This window comes from Schistocerca serialis, chromosome 2 (assembly GCF_023864345.2).
Source record: "Schistocerca serialis cubense isolate TAMUIC-IGC-003099 chromosome 2, iqSchSeri2.2, whole genome shotgun sequence".
NCBI classification, from domain to species: domain Eukaryota; kingdom Metazoa; phylum Arthropoda; class Insecta; order Orthoptera; family Acrididae; genus Schistocerca; species Schistocerca serialis.
In genome coordinates this window covers 1,106,380,891-1,106,401,977 of record NC_064639.1, presented here as the reverse complement: position 1 = coordinate 1,106,401,977, position 21,087 = coordinate 1,106,380,891, and the positions used below count along the sequence as shown (strand labels likewise).

Here is a 21,087-nt window from a genome sequence, read left to right as displayed (position 1 = left end):
AGAAAATCTGTGTTGATGACGTGATTGCACAATTGCGTGCGGATTCTCGTCAGCCCACACATGTTGATTATGAAAATTTATAATTTGATCATGTTGGAATGAATCCTCATCCGTAAAGAGAACATTTGCACTGAAATGAGGATTGACACATTGTTGGATGAACCATTCGCAGAAATGTACCCGTGGAGGCCTGCACACGCTGTACATGGTACGGAAACAACTGGTTCTCCCGTAGCAGTCTCCATACAGTGACGTGGTCAACGTTACCTTGTACAGCAGCAACTTCTCTGACGCTGACATTAGGGTTATCGTCAACTGCACGAAGAATTGCCTCGTCCATTGCAGGTGTCCTCGGTGTTCTAGGTCTTCCCCAGTCGCGAGTCATAGGCTGGAATGTTCCGTGCTCCCTAAGACGCCGATCAATTGCTTCGAACGTCTTCCTGTCAGGACACCTTCGTTCTGGAAATCTGTATCGATACAAATGTACCAAGCCACGGTTATTGCCCCGTGCTAATCCATACATCAAATGGGCATCTGGCAACTCCGCATTTATAAACATTGCACTGACTGCAAAACCACGTTTGTGATGAACACTAACCTGTTGATGCTACGTACTGATGTGCTGTAGAGCAATGAGTCGCATGTCAACACAAGCACCGAAGTCAACATTACCTTCCTTCAATTGGGCCAACTGGCGGTGAATCGAGGAAGTACAGTACATACTGACGAAACTAAAATGAGCTCTAACATGGAAATTAAGCGTTTCCGGACACATGCCCACATAAAATCTTTTCTTTATTTGTGTGTGAGGAATGTTTCCTGAAAGATTGGCCGTACCTTTTTGTAACACCCTGTATATTCTAGTGCACCAGTAAAAAATTACGAAATTAAGTACTGAATTTCTCGTTTACTGGTTTTGAACTTCAAGTTTCTTGTTTCGGTATAGTACTGCAGTGTACATTTACAAGTTCAGAAACTTCTAACTTAATTGTAAGCCAGTATTTGTGACCAGTAAATCTAAACATTTCAAGAAACATTTCCGCTCTCTCAGCTTTCCTGCTTTTACTATGACGTTATCCTTACTTTCCCTAACTGTCTTACTATGAATTTTCCTCTGTGGAAAGTAATTCGTTCACTCTTTACCTGTAGCTACCGTCCACTCTTTATTTATAGCAATATATTCGCTAAAATGAAATTTGAAATAACTTGCGTAACTAAAACATTCAACATTGATTTTTTTTTGCTGGTGGGATAGAGTACACTTTGTTGTTCTACTGTCACTTATTTATGGCTCGATTTTCTCAGTGCCCTTTCACGTTCGGTTGTCTGACGTGGACATTGTCCTGAACCATCACTGCCAAAACTATACAGACGGCGCTGTAACGATATAGAGAACTTATACATTTTTACAACAACTAATACTCATAACAACGGTTATAATTGACGACCGCCAGTCCAAATACATTGACAGCCCGTTGATATTTTGAGCTCTGGTTTCAAAATAATTTGGTCCTGTTGCTTGCACTCATTCATGACACGTGTTCAACTGCACACCGTGTTTTCTGAAATGTGTCCAGTTATAATGTCTTCCCACTTAGTTCACAAGCACATAGAACAGCTCCCTGTGGCTTCAACTCAGCTTCTAGTAAATAACCACTGTGATAAATGTCTTTTAATTAGGATGTCACTATTTGCGAAATTTTTCTTTTAATGTCCTTTCGGCTCTCCAGGCAATACGTACTGCTGCACTCTGCATTAAATGCATGTTTGTGAGCCGTTTATCGGCTCACGGAACGATTATCGACAGAGGCCGTCTCTGTATACTATTTTTGAGTCCCGTTACCGAACAACGAGTGCTGTGGAGTCCCGCTACAAAGGAAGAAAAATAAGGGTTTAATGTTCCGTGTGCATCGAGTTCATTAGAGACGGAACACAAGCTCGGACTAATTGAAGGAATGGGAAGAAAGTCGACGATGCGTTTTCAGAGGAATGATCCCGGCATTTTCCTGGAGCGATTTAAGGTAATCACGGACACGTAGGTCTGGTTGGTAGGACTCGGGTTTCGACCGACGTCCTTTCAGACGCGAGTCCGGTCTGGTAACTGTGCACCCTCGCTCAGTGTCCTGTTAGAAGATATTAAGCTGGATGAATTCGCAGTCTTGCCATCTCCCAGTGTGTATTCCCCGGGCGGCTAGGGGTTTTAACTAGCCATTGTGATTCAAGTGGTGCCATTGAGACACAGTAGTATTTGCTTCTTTGGAGACTATGACTGATATTTTGTGTTTTCTTCTGTGAACTTGATGCAACGCTGAAGGAGGCGCACTTGGGACATTGCGACTGAGGAGATCCCAGCCCGAACGTGTTGTCGTCAGAGAGCTCGGGCTAGTCGCAGACTGATAGCATCTGCCGAGCAAAGTTAACTGTAGCTTTCTTTCGTTCACCACACCACGGGTGGAACACAGAAGAAGAATAAATCCGGTGAGGAATATTTCGAAGCAAGCGTTCCTGACGACTAACTTGTACGATCTCAACTACCTGTTAATCAAACGGACAAGCATCATTCAATCTGACTGTGTTACTGCAGGACTGTTGGCTCTTCGTGGTATTTTTTTTAGCAATGGGTGTGTCTCTCCTTCCAGGACGGAGAACATTTTTTAATAATATATTAAACCCTAAAGTTGTGTCATGGTCTATTTTTATTGGTTCTCAGAAGTGTTTGATTTAAGGTTAATGGTTCCTTCACTTGGTATTACTGATTTGCGGATTTATACACTACTGGCCATCAAAATTGCTACACCAAGAAGAAATGCAGATGATAAACAGGTATTCATTGGACAAATATATTATACTAGAACTGACATGTGGTTACATTTTCACGCAATTTGGGTGCTTAGATCCTGAGAAATAAGTACCCAGAAAAACCAACTCTCGCCGAAATAAAGGCCTTGATACGCCTGGGCATTGAGTCAAACAGAGCTTGGACGGCGTGTACAGGTACAGCTGCCCATGCAACTTCAACACGATACCACACTTCATCAAGAGTAGCGACTGGCGTATTGTGACGAGCCAGTTGCTCAGCCACTATTGACCAGACGTTTTCAATTGGCGAGAGATCTGGAGGATGTGCTGGCCAGGGCAGCAGTCGAACATTTTCTGTATCCAGAAAGGCTCGTACAGGACCTGCAACATGCGGTCGTGCATTATCCTGCTGAAATGTAGGGTTTCGCAGGGATCGAATGAAGGGTAGAGCCATGGGTCGTAACACATCTGAAATGTAACGCCCACTGTACAACGTGCCGTCAATGCGAACAAGAGGTGACCGAGACGTGTAACCAATGGCACCCCATACCATCACGCCGGGTGATACGCCAATGTGGCGATGACGAACACACTCTTCCAATGTGCGTTCACCGCGATGTCGCCAAACACGGATGCGACCATCATGATGCTGTAAACAGAACCTGGATTCATCCGAAAAAATGACGTTTTGCCATTCGTGCAGCCAGGTTCGTCGTTGAGTACACCATCGCAGGCGCTCCTGCCTGTGATGCAGCGTCGTGGGTAACCGCAGCCGTGGTCTCCGAGCTGATAGTCCATGTTGCTGCAAACGTCGTCGAACTTTTCGTGCAGATGGTTGTTGTCCTGCAAACGTCCCCATCTGTTGACTCAGGGATCGAGACGTGGCTGCACGATCCGTTACAGCCATGCGGATAAGATGCTTGTCATCACGACTGCTAGTGATATGATGCCGTTGGGATCCAGCACGGCGTTCCGTATGACCCTCCTGAACCCACACATTCCATATTCTGCTAACAGTCATTGGATCTCGACCAACGCGAGGAGCAATGACGCGATACTATAAACCGAAATCGCGATAGGCTACAATCTGACCTTTATCAAAGTCGGAAACGTGATGGTACGCATTTCTCCTCCTCACACGAGGCATCGCAACAACGTTTCACCAGGCTAGGCCGGTCAACTGCTATTTGTGTATAAGAAATCGGTTGGAAACTTTCCTCATGTTAGCGCGTTTTATGTGTCAGCACCGGCGCCAACCTTGTGTGAATGCTCTGAAAAGCTAATCGTTTGCATATCACAGCATCTTCTTCCTGTCGGTTAAATCTCGCGTCTGTAGCACGTCATCTTCGTTGTGTAGCAATTTTAATGGTCAGTAGTGTATATAGTTTTAATTCAACATTTTGAAAGATTCTTATTGTTTGTTTCGTATCTTACTTTTGTTGTGTGTGCATCATCTATTTGCCTGTTTTATAAGAATTTTTCAAGTATTGCAGGAAACCTGTACGGCCAGTTTAAGCCACTAAACACTTGGTTACTGACGTCACTTCTTATCGGTCCATGCACGACACCACACATTACCAATACGTTCCAAAACTTAGAGCTGAAAATGTGATTTTTCGGAAGGTCGTATCTCGGGTTCAGATAATCACGGAGTGGGGGTGGAGGGTTAAGTGTTTTGGATAGCCCTTGGCCCAGTGACCATTTATACACCTATCGGAAGATTGGTCATACTGTAGCTATCCTACAGTATGATGTCAAAATTTAAACATCCCATCCCAGCCAAGTTGAGCAAATCGGTTTGTTGTTTCGCATCACTTGTGGTCTATGGTGGATCTCAGGCATCTTACAAAAGCACCACGTGTTTATGGGTGGTTCCTAAGCAAACCTCGAAAACCCACAATTTTTTGGTATGAAAAGTACAGTTTGTGGGGCGGGCAACAACAGTAGATTATGTAATTTCCTGGCAGATTAAAACTGTGTGCCGGACCGAGACTCGATCTCGCGACTTTTTCCTTTCGCGGGCAAGTGCTCTACCATCTGAGCTACCCAAGCACGACTCACGGCCCGTCCTCTCAGCTTTACTTCTGCCAGTATCTCGACTTCTACCTTCCAAACTTCTGGAAACATCCCCCAGGCTGTGGCTAAGCCATGTATCCGCAATATCCTTTCTTCCAGGAGTGCTAGTTCTGCAAGGTTCGCAGGAGAGCTTCTGTGAAGTTTGGAAGGTAGGAGTCGAGATACTGGCAGAAGTAAAGCTGCGAGGCGTGAATCGTGCTTGGGTAGCTCAGATGGTAGAGAACTTGCCTGCGAAAGGCAAAGGTCGCTAGTTCGAGTCTCGATCCGGCACACAGTTTTAATCTGCCAGGAAGTTTCATATCAGCGCACGCTCCGCTGCAGAGTGAAAATCTCATTCTGGATTGGTTTATGTTCTTGGCATTTCATCGAAATTTCTTCCATATGTTCGTAACATAGTGTCCCGGAGAGGTTCGAAACTTCTGTCGTTTTATATAAGTGACACATCCAGCTGTAACAGGAAGAAGAAGGGAACGAGCAAAAAAAAAAAAAAAAAAATACTCCCGTCATAGCACAAGAAGGCTGATATTCTCTTTTCTAAAAGACTCTGATAAAAGTGCTCGACTAACTGCTCAGATCTTCATCCCGCTCTCCTCACCAAAAATTTATATTGCGATCATGTTCGCGCTTTTTTTGATGAAAGTGACTATCAGAGAGACAGGCACGATGGAAGAGAGAAGAGACAGTGACAAATGGTTCAAATGGCTCTGAGCACTAAGGGACTCAACTGCTGAGATCATTAGTCCCCTAGAACTTAGAACTAGGTAAACCTAACTAACCTAAGGACATCACAAACATCCATGCCCGAGGCAGGATTCGAACCTGCGACCGTAGCGGTCTTGCGGTTCCAGACTGCAGCGCCTTTAACCGCACGGCCACTTCGGCCGGCAGACAGTGACAGTCGGAGAGAAAGAGAGATTAGACCGTGAGATGGTGTGAGAGGGAGAGTGGCAGTGAAAGACAAAGAGAGCTGGAGGAAGACAACAACAGTGGGAGCGAAAGAGAAGATTCTGGCGGTCAGTGAGAGACAGTAGCAGGAAAAGAAGAAGACAATGGAAATGGAAAATACAGGTGTCTGGAGACCGTATACAGACTAGGGTGGCCTTGACCCTCTCAGACAGGCAAACTTTAGACACCCCGATACGTGTCCGCAGACTGAAACGAAGGGTGAAATTTTGTTCAAAGGCCAGGATTCAGCCCCGGCTCTCCTACTCACTAGGCAGATACACAGATGACTACATCACCTTGGCACAGTGGCTTTTTACAACTTCACAGACCCTCTCACTCTAATTCCCATTCACCCCTCAGCCCTCTTGTTATTCCCCTTAACTCGTAAAGCCTTGCAGAAGGCTTCCAACTGCATTGGAGTAGCATTACAGTATCGAACGAAACGGGGGATCTAGCCCGAAACAGGCGCCTCAATAAAAAAAATTATAGGGTTAAAGAGACCTTCTCAAGTCCCAAATATCCGTGGTGCATGTGATCAAAAGTGTCTGGACACCCCCAAAAGCTGCTTTTCATATTAGTTGTATTGTGCTGCCACCTACTGACAGGTACTCAATATCAGCGACCTCAGTAGTCATTAGACATCGTGAGAGAGCAGAATAGATCTTTCCACAGAACTCACGGGCTTCGAACGTGGTCAGGTGACTGGGTGTCACTTGTGTCATACGTCTGTACGCAAGATTTACACACTCCTAAACATCCCTAGGTTCACTGTTTCCAATGTGATAGTGAATTGGAAGCGTGACGGGACACGTACAGCACAAAAGCGTACAGGCCGACCTTGTCTATTGACTGAACCGCCGACAGTTGAAGAGAGTCGTAATGTGTAATAGGCAGACATCTATCCAGACCATCACACAGGAATTCCGTACTGCATCAGGATCCACTGCAAGTACTATGACAGTTAGACGGGAGGTGAGAAAACTTGGATTTCATGGTCGAGCGGCTGATCATAAGCCACACATCACGCCGGTAAATGCCAAACGACGCCTCGCTTGGTGAAAGGAGCGTAAACATTGGACGATTGAACAGTAGAGAAACGTTGTATGGAGTGACGAATCACGGTACACAATGTGGCGATGCGATGGCAGGGTGTGGGTAAGGCGAATGCCTGGTGAACGTCATCAGCCAGCGTGTGTAGTGCCAACAGTAAAATTCGGAGGCGGTGGTGTTATGGTGTGGTTGTCTTTCTCGTGGAGCCTACACTGATGTTTTAAGCATCTTCTTGTTTCCCACTGTTTAAGAGCAATTCGGGGATGGCCATTGCTTCTTTCAACACGATCCAGCACCTGTTTATAATGCACGGCATATGGCGGAGTGGTTACACGACAATAACTTCCCTATAATTGACTGGCCTACACAGAGTCCCGACCTGAATCCTTTAGGACACCGTTTGGATGTTTTGGAACGCCTACTTCGTGCCAGGCGTCACCGACCGACATCTATACCTGTCCTCAATGCAGCATTCCGTGAAGATGGGCTGCTATTACCCAAGAAACCTTCCAGCATCTGATTGAATGCATGCCTACGGGAGTGGAATCTGTCATCAAGGCTAAGGGTGGACCAACAGTATATTGAATTCCAGCATCACCGATGGAGGGCGCCTCGAAATTGTAGGTTACTTTCAGCCAGGTGTCCGGATACCCTTGATCACATAGTGTATGTAGATTGAAGTGACGCATGAAATTTTTTACTAAGACCGAGATTCAAACCCGAGTCTCCTGCTCAGTAGGCAGATGTGCTAACCACTACGCCACCGTGGCACGATGCTACTGTGCAACTGCACGGACTACCCTAGCACGCCTCCCTTTTCAATGCAAACTCCCATTGATGCGTCAGCCAACTTGGTTTCCCCCTAAACTCGTACAGCATTGCACAGGTTCTCCGACTGTATTGGATTAGCCCCTCAGCTTCGAACTAAATGGGGATCCTGCCTCAAACCCTGGCATATGTGATGTAATCAAATGAAACTATATGAGTCCAGAGGCCATCTCAGTCTCAAACGTAATAAACCTTTTACTCTTGAAGAGGTCTCTGGAACCATATATTTTCATTTGAATTAATATGTAGGTGTAGGGGAAGGCACATTTTGGGCCGAATTCTTAAACACGTTGGTGTTGGGGAAGAAATGGTTTAGACCCCTTAGAAATTTTCAACTGTCGACATGAGGGAAATAAGACAGAAGGAGAGAGAATAAGTGAGAGAGGAGACAGTGACTTTAAGATATACTTAAATCGAAGGTAGAAAAATAAGACAGTCAGAGAGACACGTATAGACAGTGCAGTGAGAGGGAGATGCTGAGTACGGAGGTTTCACTACAACGAGAAACTGCATAAAACGATTTAGAATGTTCTATGTTAAAAGAACGCGAATATGTTTGCATGTCAATAGTACTGGTGAGCAAAGCGGAATGAGGGTGTAGGCAGCTGGTTCCTCTATTTTTGTCAGTATTTTAAAGAGGAACATATCACGTTTTTTTGTGTCCGACAGGATCATTTTTCATCTGATAGTATACTGCGCGCTTTAATGAACTCTTTCATGAATTTATGTTGGTACCGTTCGAGCACATGTATTTGTGATTGACCCCCATAGCAATAACGTTTTGTAGGTATTATAATAATAATATTCTGATGTAACATTTATTTGGGTTTGACCCTTCCACTTCCAGCAGCTCCCTCTCCATTCTTTCAGTCTGGAAGTTTCTATAACAGGTGATGTTTTATCTTCAAAAATAAGCCACGAACTATATATTCTCGTACGTCGTGGTAAACGAAAAGGTCACAGACCACTGCGTACTGTTTCACTAGGTGGCGCTACTAAAATGGATGTGGCAGAAAACTTTTTACTGTCAGTCACAAGGCTATTAGAGAAACACACGTAATGCTCACTCAGGTCCTCATACGACATAAAATATTTACTGCTGATCATTTACGCTTTGTCTTGAAATAGTCACTTTAGTTTTATTCCTAAAGTTCAAAGTGGCTCTGAGCACTATGGGACTTATCTTCAGTGTTCATTAATCCACTAGAACTTAGAACTACTTAAATGTAACTAACCTAAGGACATCACACACATCCATGCCCGAGGCAGGATTCGAACCTGCGACCGCAGCTCCAGACTGTAGCGCCTAGAACCGCTCGGCCACTCCTGCCGGCTATTCCTAAAGGTTCAACATGCTATGTGTGAGTTTATTGATGGTGCACTGTACTACTGTTAACCTGCAAATTATCCGTCTTTTTTCTGTTTAAGGTTTTTAATCGATATGAACGGTGTGGTAGTTTCTTGTCTAAGTGACTCTGTTTTGTGTGCATTTATGTGAAAGAATTGGCGCTTGGACTCTGGCGAGCAGTGAATATTTCGTTCGTGGGAGAGGGTCGAGTGTGTCATATGTAGATGATTTAAGTTGTCGTTGACTGGCGGTGTCTTTTGCCAGTCTAAAGAGAGGAGAATTACCGATACTTCTTCGGCGTTTAAGTAGATTTAGTTATTGAGGTGTGAGTTTCTGTGACCACTTCAGGCTTGCTGCCTGTCTGAAGACAGCCACGTTTAACTTCACTCTTGTGTTTATTGAGTCACACTGCCGACAGCTTGCTACAAATATGAAAACATTTGTGCAGCCAAAATTAGGCTATAACGTGTTTAAGCGATTGTTTAAGAATGTTTTAAAGTATCAACTTAGACACAATGCATGTAGCTCTGACATACCTGACGTGATACGAACTGTAGACAAAAAACAATATAAAGGAAGACTCAATAGAGATTGGGAGCATACACCTACAGATTAATGTACTAAAGTCACCACTGATAGTAGACTGGTACAAAAAAAAATATTATACACTTATTATTATGTAGGTTTATACATTGCTCAACACAATTAAAGTATTATTTTTGCGAAACGCAGTAATTATTTCCCACTGGGACGCGTAAGTTTGAAATTTGGCTCAAAGGTGCTTACAACTTTCGCGTCTAACGAAACGAAAGCTTGGCATACTGCAACATCATCCTTACGCTTCCCGAACCCTCAAACAGCAAGGGTCAACGTATGTGAAAAAAACGTCAGAGCACAAACGTTATTGTGATGTTTAACGTGGGATAGTAAGGTGACATTGCCAAATTTCACTATTATCATGCCCAACGCCACCGTGGATGAGTGACACGATGAGGAGGTCATCACTTCGTCTCTTACCAACATTTCACCCCTTCTTTGACGCTCCTGCAGTGGAGGACACAGCTGCGACTCCCAGCGTTGAAGTGATGCAGTTTTTTTATGGATGGAAGAGGAAAACAATTCATGCACACCACCGCTCAAAATCGACATGCAAAAGCCTTATAGGGTAGCATAAAGGACGTCAATGAAACCATCTCTTCCCATGGGGCGTCGATTCCCACACATTGCGCAGTCGAAAACAGAAGTTTGCAGTGGGATGAGCGGCAGGACGACATTTCTGCCGCCCTCATACGATTCATCCCTTCTCCAAGGACATCGGCGAGCAACCTTACGAACGTGGTCACACACCTTTGGATTGTAGTGCAAGCGCAAGTTTTGCTCCGATGTACAAAGGTGGAACCACAGAATTGTTCGAAACCACTCGATGAAGTTTGAGGGTGATCTGAAGCAGCAAAGGGTACTTATGCTTTTCCAGCCCTCCTGCATGCGGCCTGCTGTGGAGTGATCACAGAGGGGTGCGATATTGACACGAGTGTGAAAAAAGGGAAGGAATTCTTTTAAGACGCCTCACTTTAGTAACACCCTCAATGCAGTTGCTTTTGTTGAGCATTTTTAAAGATATACATGAATAGAGACAACCTGTAACGCAGTCCTAGGCGCTTTCAGACAGGCAATTACTTTGCCACACCTCCGATTCTGCACAGCTTAGTAGCATATGTACAGTTTTTTTTCTTGTTTTTAAATTACCGCTACCAGTCACAAATTTTGTCAACTGTTGTATTATTTATTTAGCGACATGTTTCGAGGGTTAAACCTCATCTTCGGGCTAAATGGCATTACAAAAACAACTTAACAGTAAGGTCATACTGATGTTACATAGTCTTTTCGCAAATGCTGTGGTCATCTTTGTTCTTCTGGCGTGGCAGTCTCGTTGTGATGTGTTGCGATGTATCCTTTTCCGTGGATCTCTTGGTCACTGTTCACAAATTGTCACTAACATAGCAGTAACTTGGAAACACGATCACAAACATATCTGCTTAGTAACAGTCGCCACAGCACCAGCGTAGCCTACCTGCAGGAGCCTAATACTCTTGTCATGAGTTCTGTCGGCACGGGTACATTGTTACGGTACTCAGCAAAGGAGGGCGGATGGCACCGAGAATGTTGCTGGACTGAGTGGTCTTACAGAGACCCTTTGCCACTTTATTCACGCAGCCCGAAGTTGACATCACAAGGTGTCATGCTTTTGCAGCGTTGCAGGGGCAGGTTGTATGCACCATTGACAAAAGCCTCAAACTTTTGTGTCACAATTGGAGACAATTAGGGCGTTTAGGGAAAATAATTTAGTTCTGTTGCACAGCGGTTATATGAATATCTTCATAACGAAAAAACGGAGGAGCACTTGTTGAAAGGTTCAAATGGTTGAAATGGCTGTGAGCACTATGGGACTTAACATCGGTGGTCATCAGTCCCCTAGAACGAAGAACTACTTCAACCTATGGACATCACACACATCCATGCCCGAGGCAGGATTCGAACCTGCGACCGTAGCAGTTGCGCGGTCCCGGACTGAAGCGCCTAGAAGCATTCGGCCACCGCGGCCGGCAGTTGAAAGGGGTACCTACATTTTCGCGTGTGTCAGATAACTACCAAACGAAAGATTATGGGAAGCATTTCACAGTAGTATTTTGGTACTGCAAAATGAGAGAAAGTGCTGAACAGATACTACACTACTGGACATTAAAAATGCTACACCACGAAGATGACGCGCTACAGACGCGAAATTTAACCAGCAGGAAGAAGAAGCTGTGATACGCAAATGATTAGCTTTTCAGAGCATTCACACTAAGCTGGCGCCGGTGGCGACACCTACAACGTGCTGACATGAGGAAACTTTCCAACCGATTTCTCATACACAAACAGCAGTTGACCGGCGTTGCTGGGGAAAAGTTGTTGTGATGGCTCGTGTAAGGAGGATAAATGCGTACCATCACGTTTCCGACTTTGATAAACGTCGGACTGTAGCCTATCGCGATTTCGGTTTATGCGTATAGCGACATTCCTGCTCGCGTTGGTCGAGATCCAATGACTGTTAGCAGAATATGGAATGTGTGGGTTCAGGAGGGTCATACGGAACGCCGTGCTGGATTCCAACGACCTCGCATCACTATCAGTCAAGATGACAGGCAATTTATCCGCATGGCTGTAACGGATAGTGCTGCCACGTCTCGACTTCTGAGTCAACAGATGGGGACGTTTGCAAGATAACAACCATCTACACGAACAGTTCGACGACGTTTGCAGCAGCATGGACTATCAGCTCGGAGACCATGGCTGCGGTTACCCTTGACGCTGCATCACAGTCAGGAGCGCCTGCGATGGTGTACTCAACGACGAAACTGGGTGCACGAATGTCAAAACGTCATTTTTTCGGATGAATCCAGGTACTGTTTACAGCATCATGATGGTCGCATCCATATTTGGCGACATCGCGGTGAACGTACATTGGAAGCGTGTATTCGTCATCGCCATACTGACGTATCACCCGGCGTGATGGTATGGGAGTGCCATTGGTTACACGTCTCGGTCACCTCTTGTTCGCACTGACGGCACGTTGAACAGTGGACGTTACATTTCAGATGTGTTACAACCCGTGGCTCTACCCTTCATTCGATCCCTGCGAAACCGTACATTTCAGCAGGATAATGCACGACCGCATGTTGCAAGTATCGTACGGGCCTTTCTGGATACAGAAAATGTTCGACTGCTGCCCTGGCCAGCACATTCTCCAGACCCCTCGCCATTTGAAAACTTCCGGTCAATGGTGGCTGAGCAACTGGCTCGTCACAATATGCCAGCCACTACTCTTGATGAACTGTCGTATCGTGTTGAAGGTGCATGGGCAGCTGTACCTGTACACGCCATCCAAGCTCTATTTGACTCAATGCCCAGGCATATCAAGGCCGTTATTATGGCCAGAGGTGGTTGTTCTGGGTACTGATTTCTCAGGATCTATGCACCCAAATTGCGTGAAAATATAATCACACGTCAATTCTAGTATAATATATTTGTCCAAAAATACCCGTTTATTATCTGCATTTCTTCTTGGTGTAGCAATTTTAATGGCCAGTAGTATATGTATAGTTCAAGAAGAGTGCTTTAGTACGTGTAAGGATTTGAAGCTATCTGTTCAAGAAAGAAGGTTGTGGAGAGCCGATGGATACCAATGGATGGTGTTCGGCCAGGAGAAACGCAACTGGGTGGTCCGCGCAGCAGAGCAGAAGTGATAAGTGCCCGCGCCGCCGCCCGGCCCCGGGGACTCGGTATCAGATAATTGTGGGCGGGCGGGACACCTGTTATCTGAGGGCGGGCTCCAGCCTCCAGCCCCCAGCCTCCAGCCTCCAGCCTCCAGCCTCCAGCTATGCACGCCGCGGCGCGCCTCGCCGCCTACAGCCGCCGGCCTTGCGGTATTGATTGCTCTCGTGGCACAAGCGGCGCCTTATCGCCCACCGCAGGTTATACACCCTGACCGCCACATCCTCAGGGGCAGCGCACCGTTAATCCGGCGCCCCCGACCTTCTCCCTGTGGGGAATCCCTCTGCGGAAGTCAGCGAAAGGCATACTCGCCCACCGCTACATCGTCTCAGACAGGTGTGTCACACTGTTAATGAGAATATGTCCTTGTGGAAAGTACTGGGTGTCAGAAGAATCCCTCTCAGGTGACATTACCCTATTGAAACATGGAGTCCAAAGCAAAACGCCTAAATGCAGATGAATACTTGGAAGAAATTTCTTTCAGAATAGATCTCCTAATAGAGAGAGTCTATCTGGTTTCATAATGTTACACCTTCTACATGAATTAAGACAGAAACTTTGGAGTAAATGTTAGTCTACACAGAGGATTACACAGTATTTATTTTCGAAAGCACAATTGGATTCAATAGGTTATATTTTGTGCGTAAAATTTCTAATCCCAAAGAAAGCGGGTGCTGATAGGTGTGAATATTACCGAACTATCGATTTAATAAGTAATGGTTGCAAAATGCAGAATAATGGAAAAATTGGTAGCAGCCGGTCTCGGGGATGGCCAGTATGAATTCCGGAGAGATGTAGGAACACGCGAGGCTCAAATGGCTCTGAGCACTATGGGACTTAACATCTGATGTCATCAGTCTCCTAGAACTTAGAACTACTTAAACCTAACTAACCTAAGGACATCACACAAATCCATGCCCGAGGCAGGATTCGAACCTGCGACCGTAGCGGTCGCGAGGTTCCACACTGAAGCGCCCAGAACCGCTTTGCCACACCGGCCAGTGAACGTGTGAGGCAATACAGACCTATGACATCTTTTAGAAGATAGGATAAGTACAGGAAGATCTACTTTTATAGCATTTCTCACCTACATCTACATCCATACTCCGCAAGCCACCTGACGGTGTGTGGCGGAGGGTACCTTGAGTACCTCTATTGGTTCTCCCTTCTATTCCAGTCTCGTACTGTTCGTGGCAAGAAAGATTGTCAGTATGCCTCTGTGTGGGTACTAATCTCTCTGATATTATCCTCATGGTCTCTTCGCGAGATATACGTAGGGAGGAACAATATACTGCTTCACTCCTTGGTGAACGTATGTTCTCGAAACTTCAACAAAAGCCCGTACCGAGCTACTGAGCGTCTCTCTTGCAGAGTCTTCCACTGGAGTTTATCTATCATCTCCGTAACGCTTTCGCGATTACTAAATGATCCTGTAACGAAGCTTGCTGCTCTCCGTTGGATCTTCTCTATCTCTTCCATCAACCCCATCTGGTAGGGACCCCACACCGGTGAGCAATATTCAAGCAGAGGGGGAACAAGTGTACTGTAACCTACTTCCTATGATTTCGGACTGCATTTCTTTAGGATTATCCCAATAAATCTCAGTCTGGCATGTGCTTTACCGACGATCAATTTTACATGGTCATTCCATTTTAAATCACTCCTAATGCCTACTGCCAGATAATTTATGGAAATAACTGCTTCCAGTTACTGACCTGTTACACTGTAGCACAATACACTTGTCTACATTGAAATTAAATTGCCATTCCCTGCACCATGCGTCAATTCGTTGCAGATCCTCCTGCATTTCAGTACAATTTTCCATGGTTGCAACCTCTCAATATACTACAGCATCGTCCGAAAAAAGCCTCAGTGAACATCCGATGTTATCCACTAGATCATTTATATATATTCTGAATAGCAACGGTCCTACGACACTCCCCTGCGGCACACCTGAAATCACTCTTACTTCGGAAGACTTCTCTTCATTCAAAACGACATGCTGCGTTCTGTTATCTAGGAACTCTTCAATCCAGTCACACAATTGGTCTGGCAATCTATATGCTCTTACTTTGTTCATTTAACGACTGTGGGGAAATGAATCAAACGCCTTGCGGAAGTCAAGAAACACTTCATCTACATGGGAACCCGTCTCTATGGCCCTCTGAGTCTCCTGGACGAATAGCACGAGCTGCGTTTCACACGATCGTCTTTTTCGAAACCCATGCTGACTCCTACAGAGTAGATTTCTAGTCTCCAGAAAAGTTATTATACTCGAACATAATAAGTGTTCCAAAATTCTACAACTGATCGCCGTTAGAGATATAGGTCTATAGTTCTGCACATCTGTTCGACGTCCCTTCTTGAAAACGGGGATGACCTGTGCCCTTTGCCAATCTTTTGGAACACTACGTTCTTCTAGAGACCTACGGTACACTGCTGCAAGAAGGGAGGCAAGTTCCTTCTCGTACTTTGTGTACAATCGAACTGGTATCCCATCAGGTCCAGCGGTCTTTCCGCTTTTGAGCGATTTTAAGTGTTTTTCTATCCCTCTGTCATCTATGTCGATATCTACCATTTTGTGATCTGTGCGACAATCTAGAGAAGGAATTACAGTGCAGTCTTCCTCTGTGAAACAGCTTTGGAGGAAGACTGCACTGTAGTTCCTTCTCTAGATTGTTGCACAGATGAGAAAACGGTAAATATCGAAATATATGACAGAGAGATAGAAAACAATTAAAATCGCTCAAAGGAGGAAAGGCCGCTGGACCTGATGGGATAGCAATTCGATTTTACACGAAGTACGCGAAGGAACTTACCCTCCTTCTTGCAGCGGTGTACCGTAAATCTGTAGACTTAGCCGGCTTGTGTGGCCGAGCGGTTCTAGGCGCTTCAGTCTGGAACCGCGCGACCGCTACGGTCGCAGGTTCGAATCCTGCCTCGGGCATGGATGTGTGTGATGTCCTTAGGTTGGTTAGTTTTAAGTAGTTCTAAGTTCTAGGGGACTGATGACTTCTGATGTTAAGTCCCATAGTGCTCAGAGCCATTTTAACAATTTTGTCTGTAGACTTAGAGGAAACTTCTGTTAATCTTGACAGGAATATACTGTTTGGAATTCTAAAGATGGCAGGTTTAATGCTTTTACAGAAACCGGATGGCAGTAATCAGAGTCGAGGGGCATGTAAGAGAAGCAGTAACTGAGATGGAAGTGAGACAGGATTGTAGACTGTTACCGATGCTATTCAGTCTGTAAATTGAGCAGGCAGTAAAGTAAATCAAAGAAAATTTTGGAGCAGGAATTAACGTACAAGGAGAAGACATAAAAACTTTGAGGTTTGTCGATGATATTGTAATTCTCTCAGGGACAGCAAAACGCTTGGAAGAGCAGTTGAATCGAACGGAGACGGGCTTGAAAGGACGATACAAGATGAACATCAACAAAAGTGAAACAAGAAAACGGAATATAGTCAAATTAAATCAGGTGATGGTCAGTGAGTTAGATAGGAAACGATACACTGAAAGTAGTATGTGAGTTTTGCTATTTGGGCTGCTAAATAACTGATGATGGCCGAAGCAGAGAGGACACAAAATGTAGACTGGCAATGGCCAGGAAAGCTTTCCTGGAGAAGAGGAGTTCGCTAACATCGAATATTGATTTAAGTGTTAGGAAGTCTCTTCTGGAAGTATTTGTACGGAGTGTAGCTTTCTTTGGAAGTGAATCCAGGACAATAAAAAGTTTAGACAAAAAGAGAACGGAAACTTTCGAAATGTGGTGCTACAGAAGAATGTTGAAGATTAGATGAGCAGATCACCTAACTAATGAGGAGCTACTGAATGGAATCGGGGAGATAAGAAATTTGTGGCACAACTTGAGCAAAACAAGGGATCGGTTGATAGACACATTCTGAGGCATCAAGGGATCACCAATTTGGTATTGGAGGGAAGTGTGGGTGGTAAAATTCGTAGATGGAAACCAAGAAGTGAATACAGTAATCAGATTGAGAAGAATGTAGGTTGCAGTAGTTACTTGGAGATGAAGAGCCAAGCGCAGGATAGAGTAGCATGGAGAGCTGCTAAAGACCACAACAATAACAACAGAAACCTGCACGTACACGCACATACAACGTTGAGACACTTTTTAAAATTATGTTTAGGATCAAAAATTTTCATTTGCCTTTCACTGAAAGATGAACGTATCCTCCACCGAACGCACGACAAACATCCACGCGATTGTCAAAACCGTCCCTTACTTCTGCGTTCATATCGGGAGACATCGCTTTCAGTAATATTGCTGTGCAGCATCGTAGTATAGCCGACGACGTTGAGGGAGAGGCACACTGACAGAGTCTCACACTAAGCTCTACAAAATATATCACTTATTGTATCATGAGGACAGGCGATCTTGGTGGCCTGTGGTGCAATGCAAGGTATGCAAGTTCCATACGGCCGATTCATCATTGGGGTAACTCGTTGTTAAGAAGTGCTCTTACGTGCAGATGGATCTCAGTAATACCTATTGAAATGGTGAAGGTAAAACGCCTCGTTATTCTGCATTATCGGTATCTCGATACAATGCACACTCCTTAATGAATAAGCGAGCGAGTTAGCTGCACTAAGTAAACACCATTTGATAACCATCTGCCGACCGGGGTGGCCGAGCGGTTCTAGGCGCTACAGTCTGGAACCGCACGACCGCTATGGTCGCAGGTTCGAATTCTTCCTCGGGCTTGGATGTGTGTGATGTCCTTAGGTTACTTAGGTTTAAGTAGTTCTACGTTTTAGGGGACTGATGACCTCAGAAGTTAGGTCCCATAGTGGTCAGAGCCATTTCAACCATTTGATAACCATCTGACCCGATAAATTATAACTGGTGCCGATGTAAACTTTTAGATTCGGTGCGCAATCTACAGTTCACTCCACGCTTCTATCTTCATAAATGCAGAAGATATATTCATCTCGAAATGAGAAGGATATTTTGGAAATACCCTCTACTTAATTTTAGCATTACGAGAGTATTACACCTGTAAGTCAACTGAACTAACGTTCGTTGTTCAGAGGGGCGCAGTAAGAATGATATGTGGTGCTCATCGACGATCATCTTGTAGACATCCGTTTAAGTAGTTGAGCATTCTGGGTACTGTTTGACAGTATATTTGTTCACTCATGAAGTTCGTCGTAAATAATCCACTGCAGTTCAAAAGGAACAGTGACGTACCGGTACATAATTATAACACCAGAAGGAAAAATGATATTCATTACTTCATACTGAGGTTATCTTTAGCACACAAAGGGTCGTACAGTGCCACAATTAAGACTTTTCATCAGTTGCCCAGTGATATAAAATGTCTCTCAGAGAGCATATTAAAATTTGGAAACAAACACCATACATATCGCCATAATTGGAAAGCAATTTGCAGTGTGAACATACATCATTCCAATTTATCGTGCAAATGATATGAGGAACATGAAACTAATTAACTGACTAACTAACGAACTCGTTTTTGCGCTATATAAACTGGTACGTGAGATTTAGTTGGAGTGGTGTTCGGGCTGGTGGCTGTGCAGACGTGGGCTCAGTTTTGATAATTGTTTAACATGCAGAATATCAATATACAAAACATAAATTCCTTTGGCGTAACAATTAGTTCTTTGAAATCAGAATAAACCTTAGCAGGGCTCAAAACCACAAAGTATCCTCTTTGAAATAACAATAAACTGTACAGAATAAATACCCGGGTCCTGCAATGCGCAACCAAAGCTTCATAACAGTTAACATTAGTTATGTCACTAGCAAGTCTTTATGCTAGAAAATAGTCAACTTATGTAGTAAATAATGTAGAAGTAGCTTGTAATGCAGACGATCTTTATTTAAATCGTGCGATTAACTAATTTCGACGACTTTTTGTTTTCAAGCACGTGAGTAATAAACGTTTTACGTGTAATTATGCTTGAAAATGGCGAGTATTCGAAATTGGGTAATCGCATGACTTAAACAAACATTGCCTACATTGCAGTCTATTATGGACCATGTTTCCCTTTATTAAGCATTTAGAAGCTGTGGATCCCCACAAAAACAAAATTTCAGCAACTTATATAGGATACAGAATACGTGATACAGCCACTGTTGTTGTTGTTGTTGTGGTCTTCAGTCCAGAGACTAATTTGATGCAGCTCTCCATGGTAGTCTACCCTGTGCAACGTTCTTTATCTCCCAGTACCTAATGCAACCTACATCTTTCTGAATCTGTTTAGTGTATTCATTTCTTGGTCTCCCTCTACGATTTTTACCCTCCACGCTGCCCTCCAATACTAAACTGGTGGTCCCTTCATGCCTGAGAATATGCCCTAACTACTCCTTACTGAATAACTACTAACAGCACTAGCCACTATCCATACTTAGGTTTAAATAATCAGCAATCAAAATACTCATGTGAAAAACGTGTAACATATGCCTCTATAATAATTTTTACTACACTAAAGTGAACCACTGGTTCGAAAATAACAAGACTGGAGCACAAATTAAGATAACTGTGTAGAGAACAGAACAGTTGTAACAGAAAGTCTTATTTGATTAGTACAGTTGCGTGTGTAGTGTTTACTGATAAATAGAACCGCTTACCGACATATCATTCACTATTGCGTGCTCTGTCTGCATTAGACAGCTCTCGCAAATTTCCATAGCGCAGTGAATTACAATTGGCAGCACCCAATGTATCTTGACACTGTTGTACAAAACATTGTGACTCGACTTGAAACCAAGCTAGGCAGGTTAGCAACATTAACACCGAACGCACTCCGACTGTGCTCCTCGCAATCTGCTGAAGCCGTTCCCCACTTCCACTACAGTGCTGTGTGCGTGGCCGGAGCTTGCTGTCCACACGACCGCCTTCTGTACTGATCGTTGTCCGTCCAGTACCAGTCCACCGACTCCGCCAGGCCGTTTGGACTTGGCTCCTTTCATACCAGCCTTGTTCGTGTCTCTTCAAGAAATGACCGCTCCGACTAGCCACGCCGATGCCGAGCAAGTGTAAACCATGACGTGTTAACCGCCAATTACAGCGGCCTCCGCTGCTGGCTCAAGCACAGCAGACTGGCCCACGGCGTCAATGGGCTCTCTTGACTGCGCGATGGCAGCGCTTACGGCGGTCATATCTCCCGCAATGGGGCCAACCAGACATAGGGTCCCTGTGACATACGTCACAGCAGGTGACTCTAGAGGTCTTAGGAGCTGCAGTGAATGTCTGCAGTGAAGAGCAAGTCACTATTAGTACTTCAAAACTGCACTTTGAATGAACTCCAGGTCTCGATAACACATAAAAAATTTAAAAACTTTAGCGAGTATTTCTTCATTTACATACTGATTTTATTTCTGCACTGGACGTTGCTGAGCATTCGTGATGTATCTTGATATAGCTAACTAGTGTGATTTTACACGTTCGTTGCGGGGCCCGTATTTCCCGTGGGCTCCATCCAACAACAAACGCGCTCTGCCGCCTCCAGTGCCACATATCCAAGAACAAGAGCGCTGGCGCCAGAGAAAATAGCCATGCCGTTCGACATCGCACAGAATATACATAGCATAAATTATTCAAACTCTCCACTTTCGCCACGCGGTATAGCCACGCGGTCTGGGCATCTTGTCACGGTCAGTCGGCTCCCCCCCCCCCCCCCCTCCTTCCTCCCCCCCCCCACGCACCCGTCAGAGGTTCGAGTCCTCCCTAGGGCAT

At 44.8% G+C, this 21,087-nt stretch overlaps 1 protein-coding gene across 1 annotated transcript in view; it reads right to left on the bottom strand.

Annotated features, from left to right (window-relative positions):
- The window catches only part of LOC126456648 (cyclic nucleotide-gated cation channel), a 1,140,961-nt gene that overhangs the window by 406,918 nt on the left and 712,956 nt on the right, over nt 1-21,087 (bottom strand). The window lies entirely within an intron of this gene.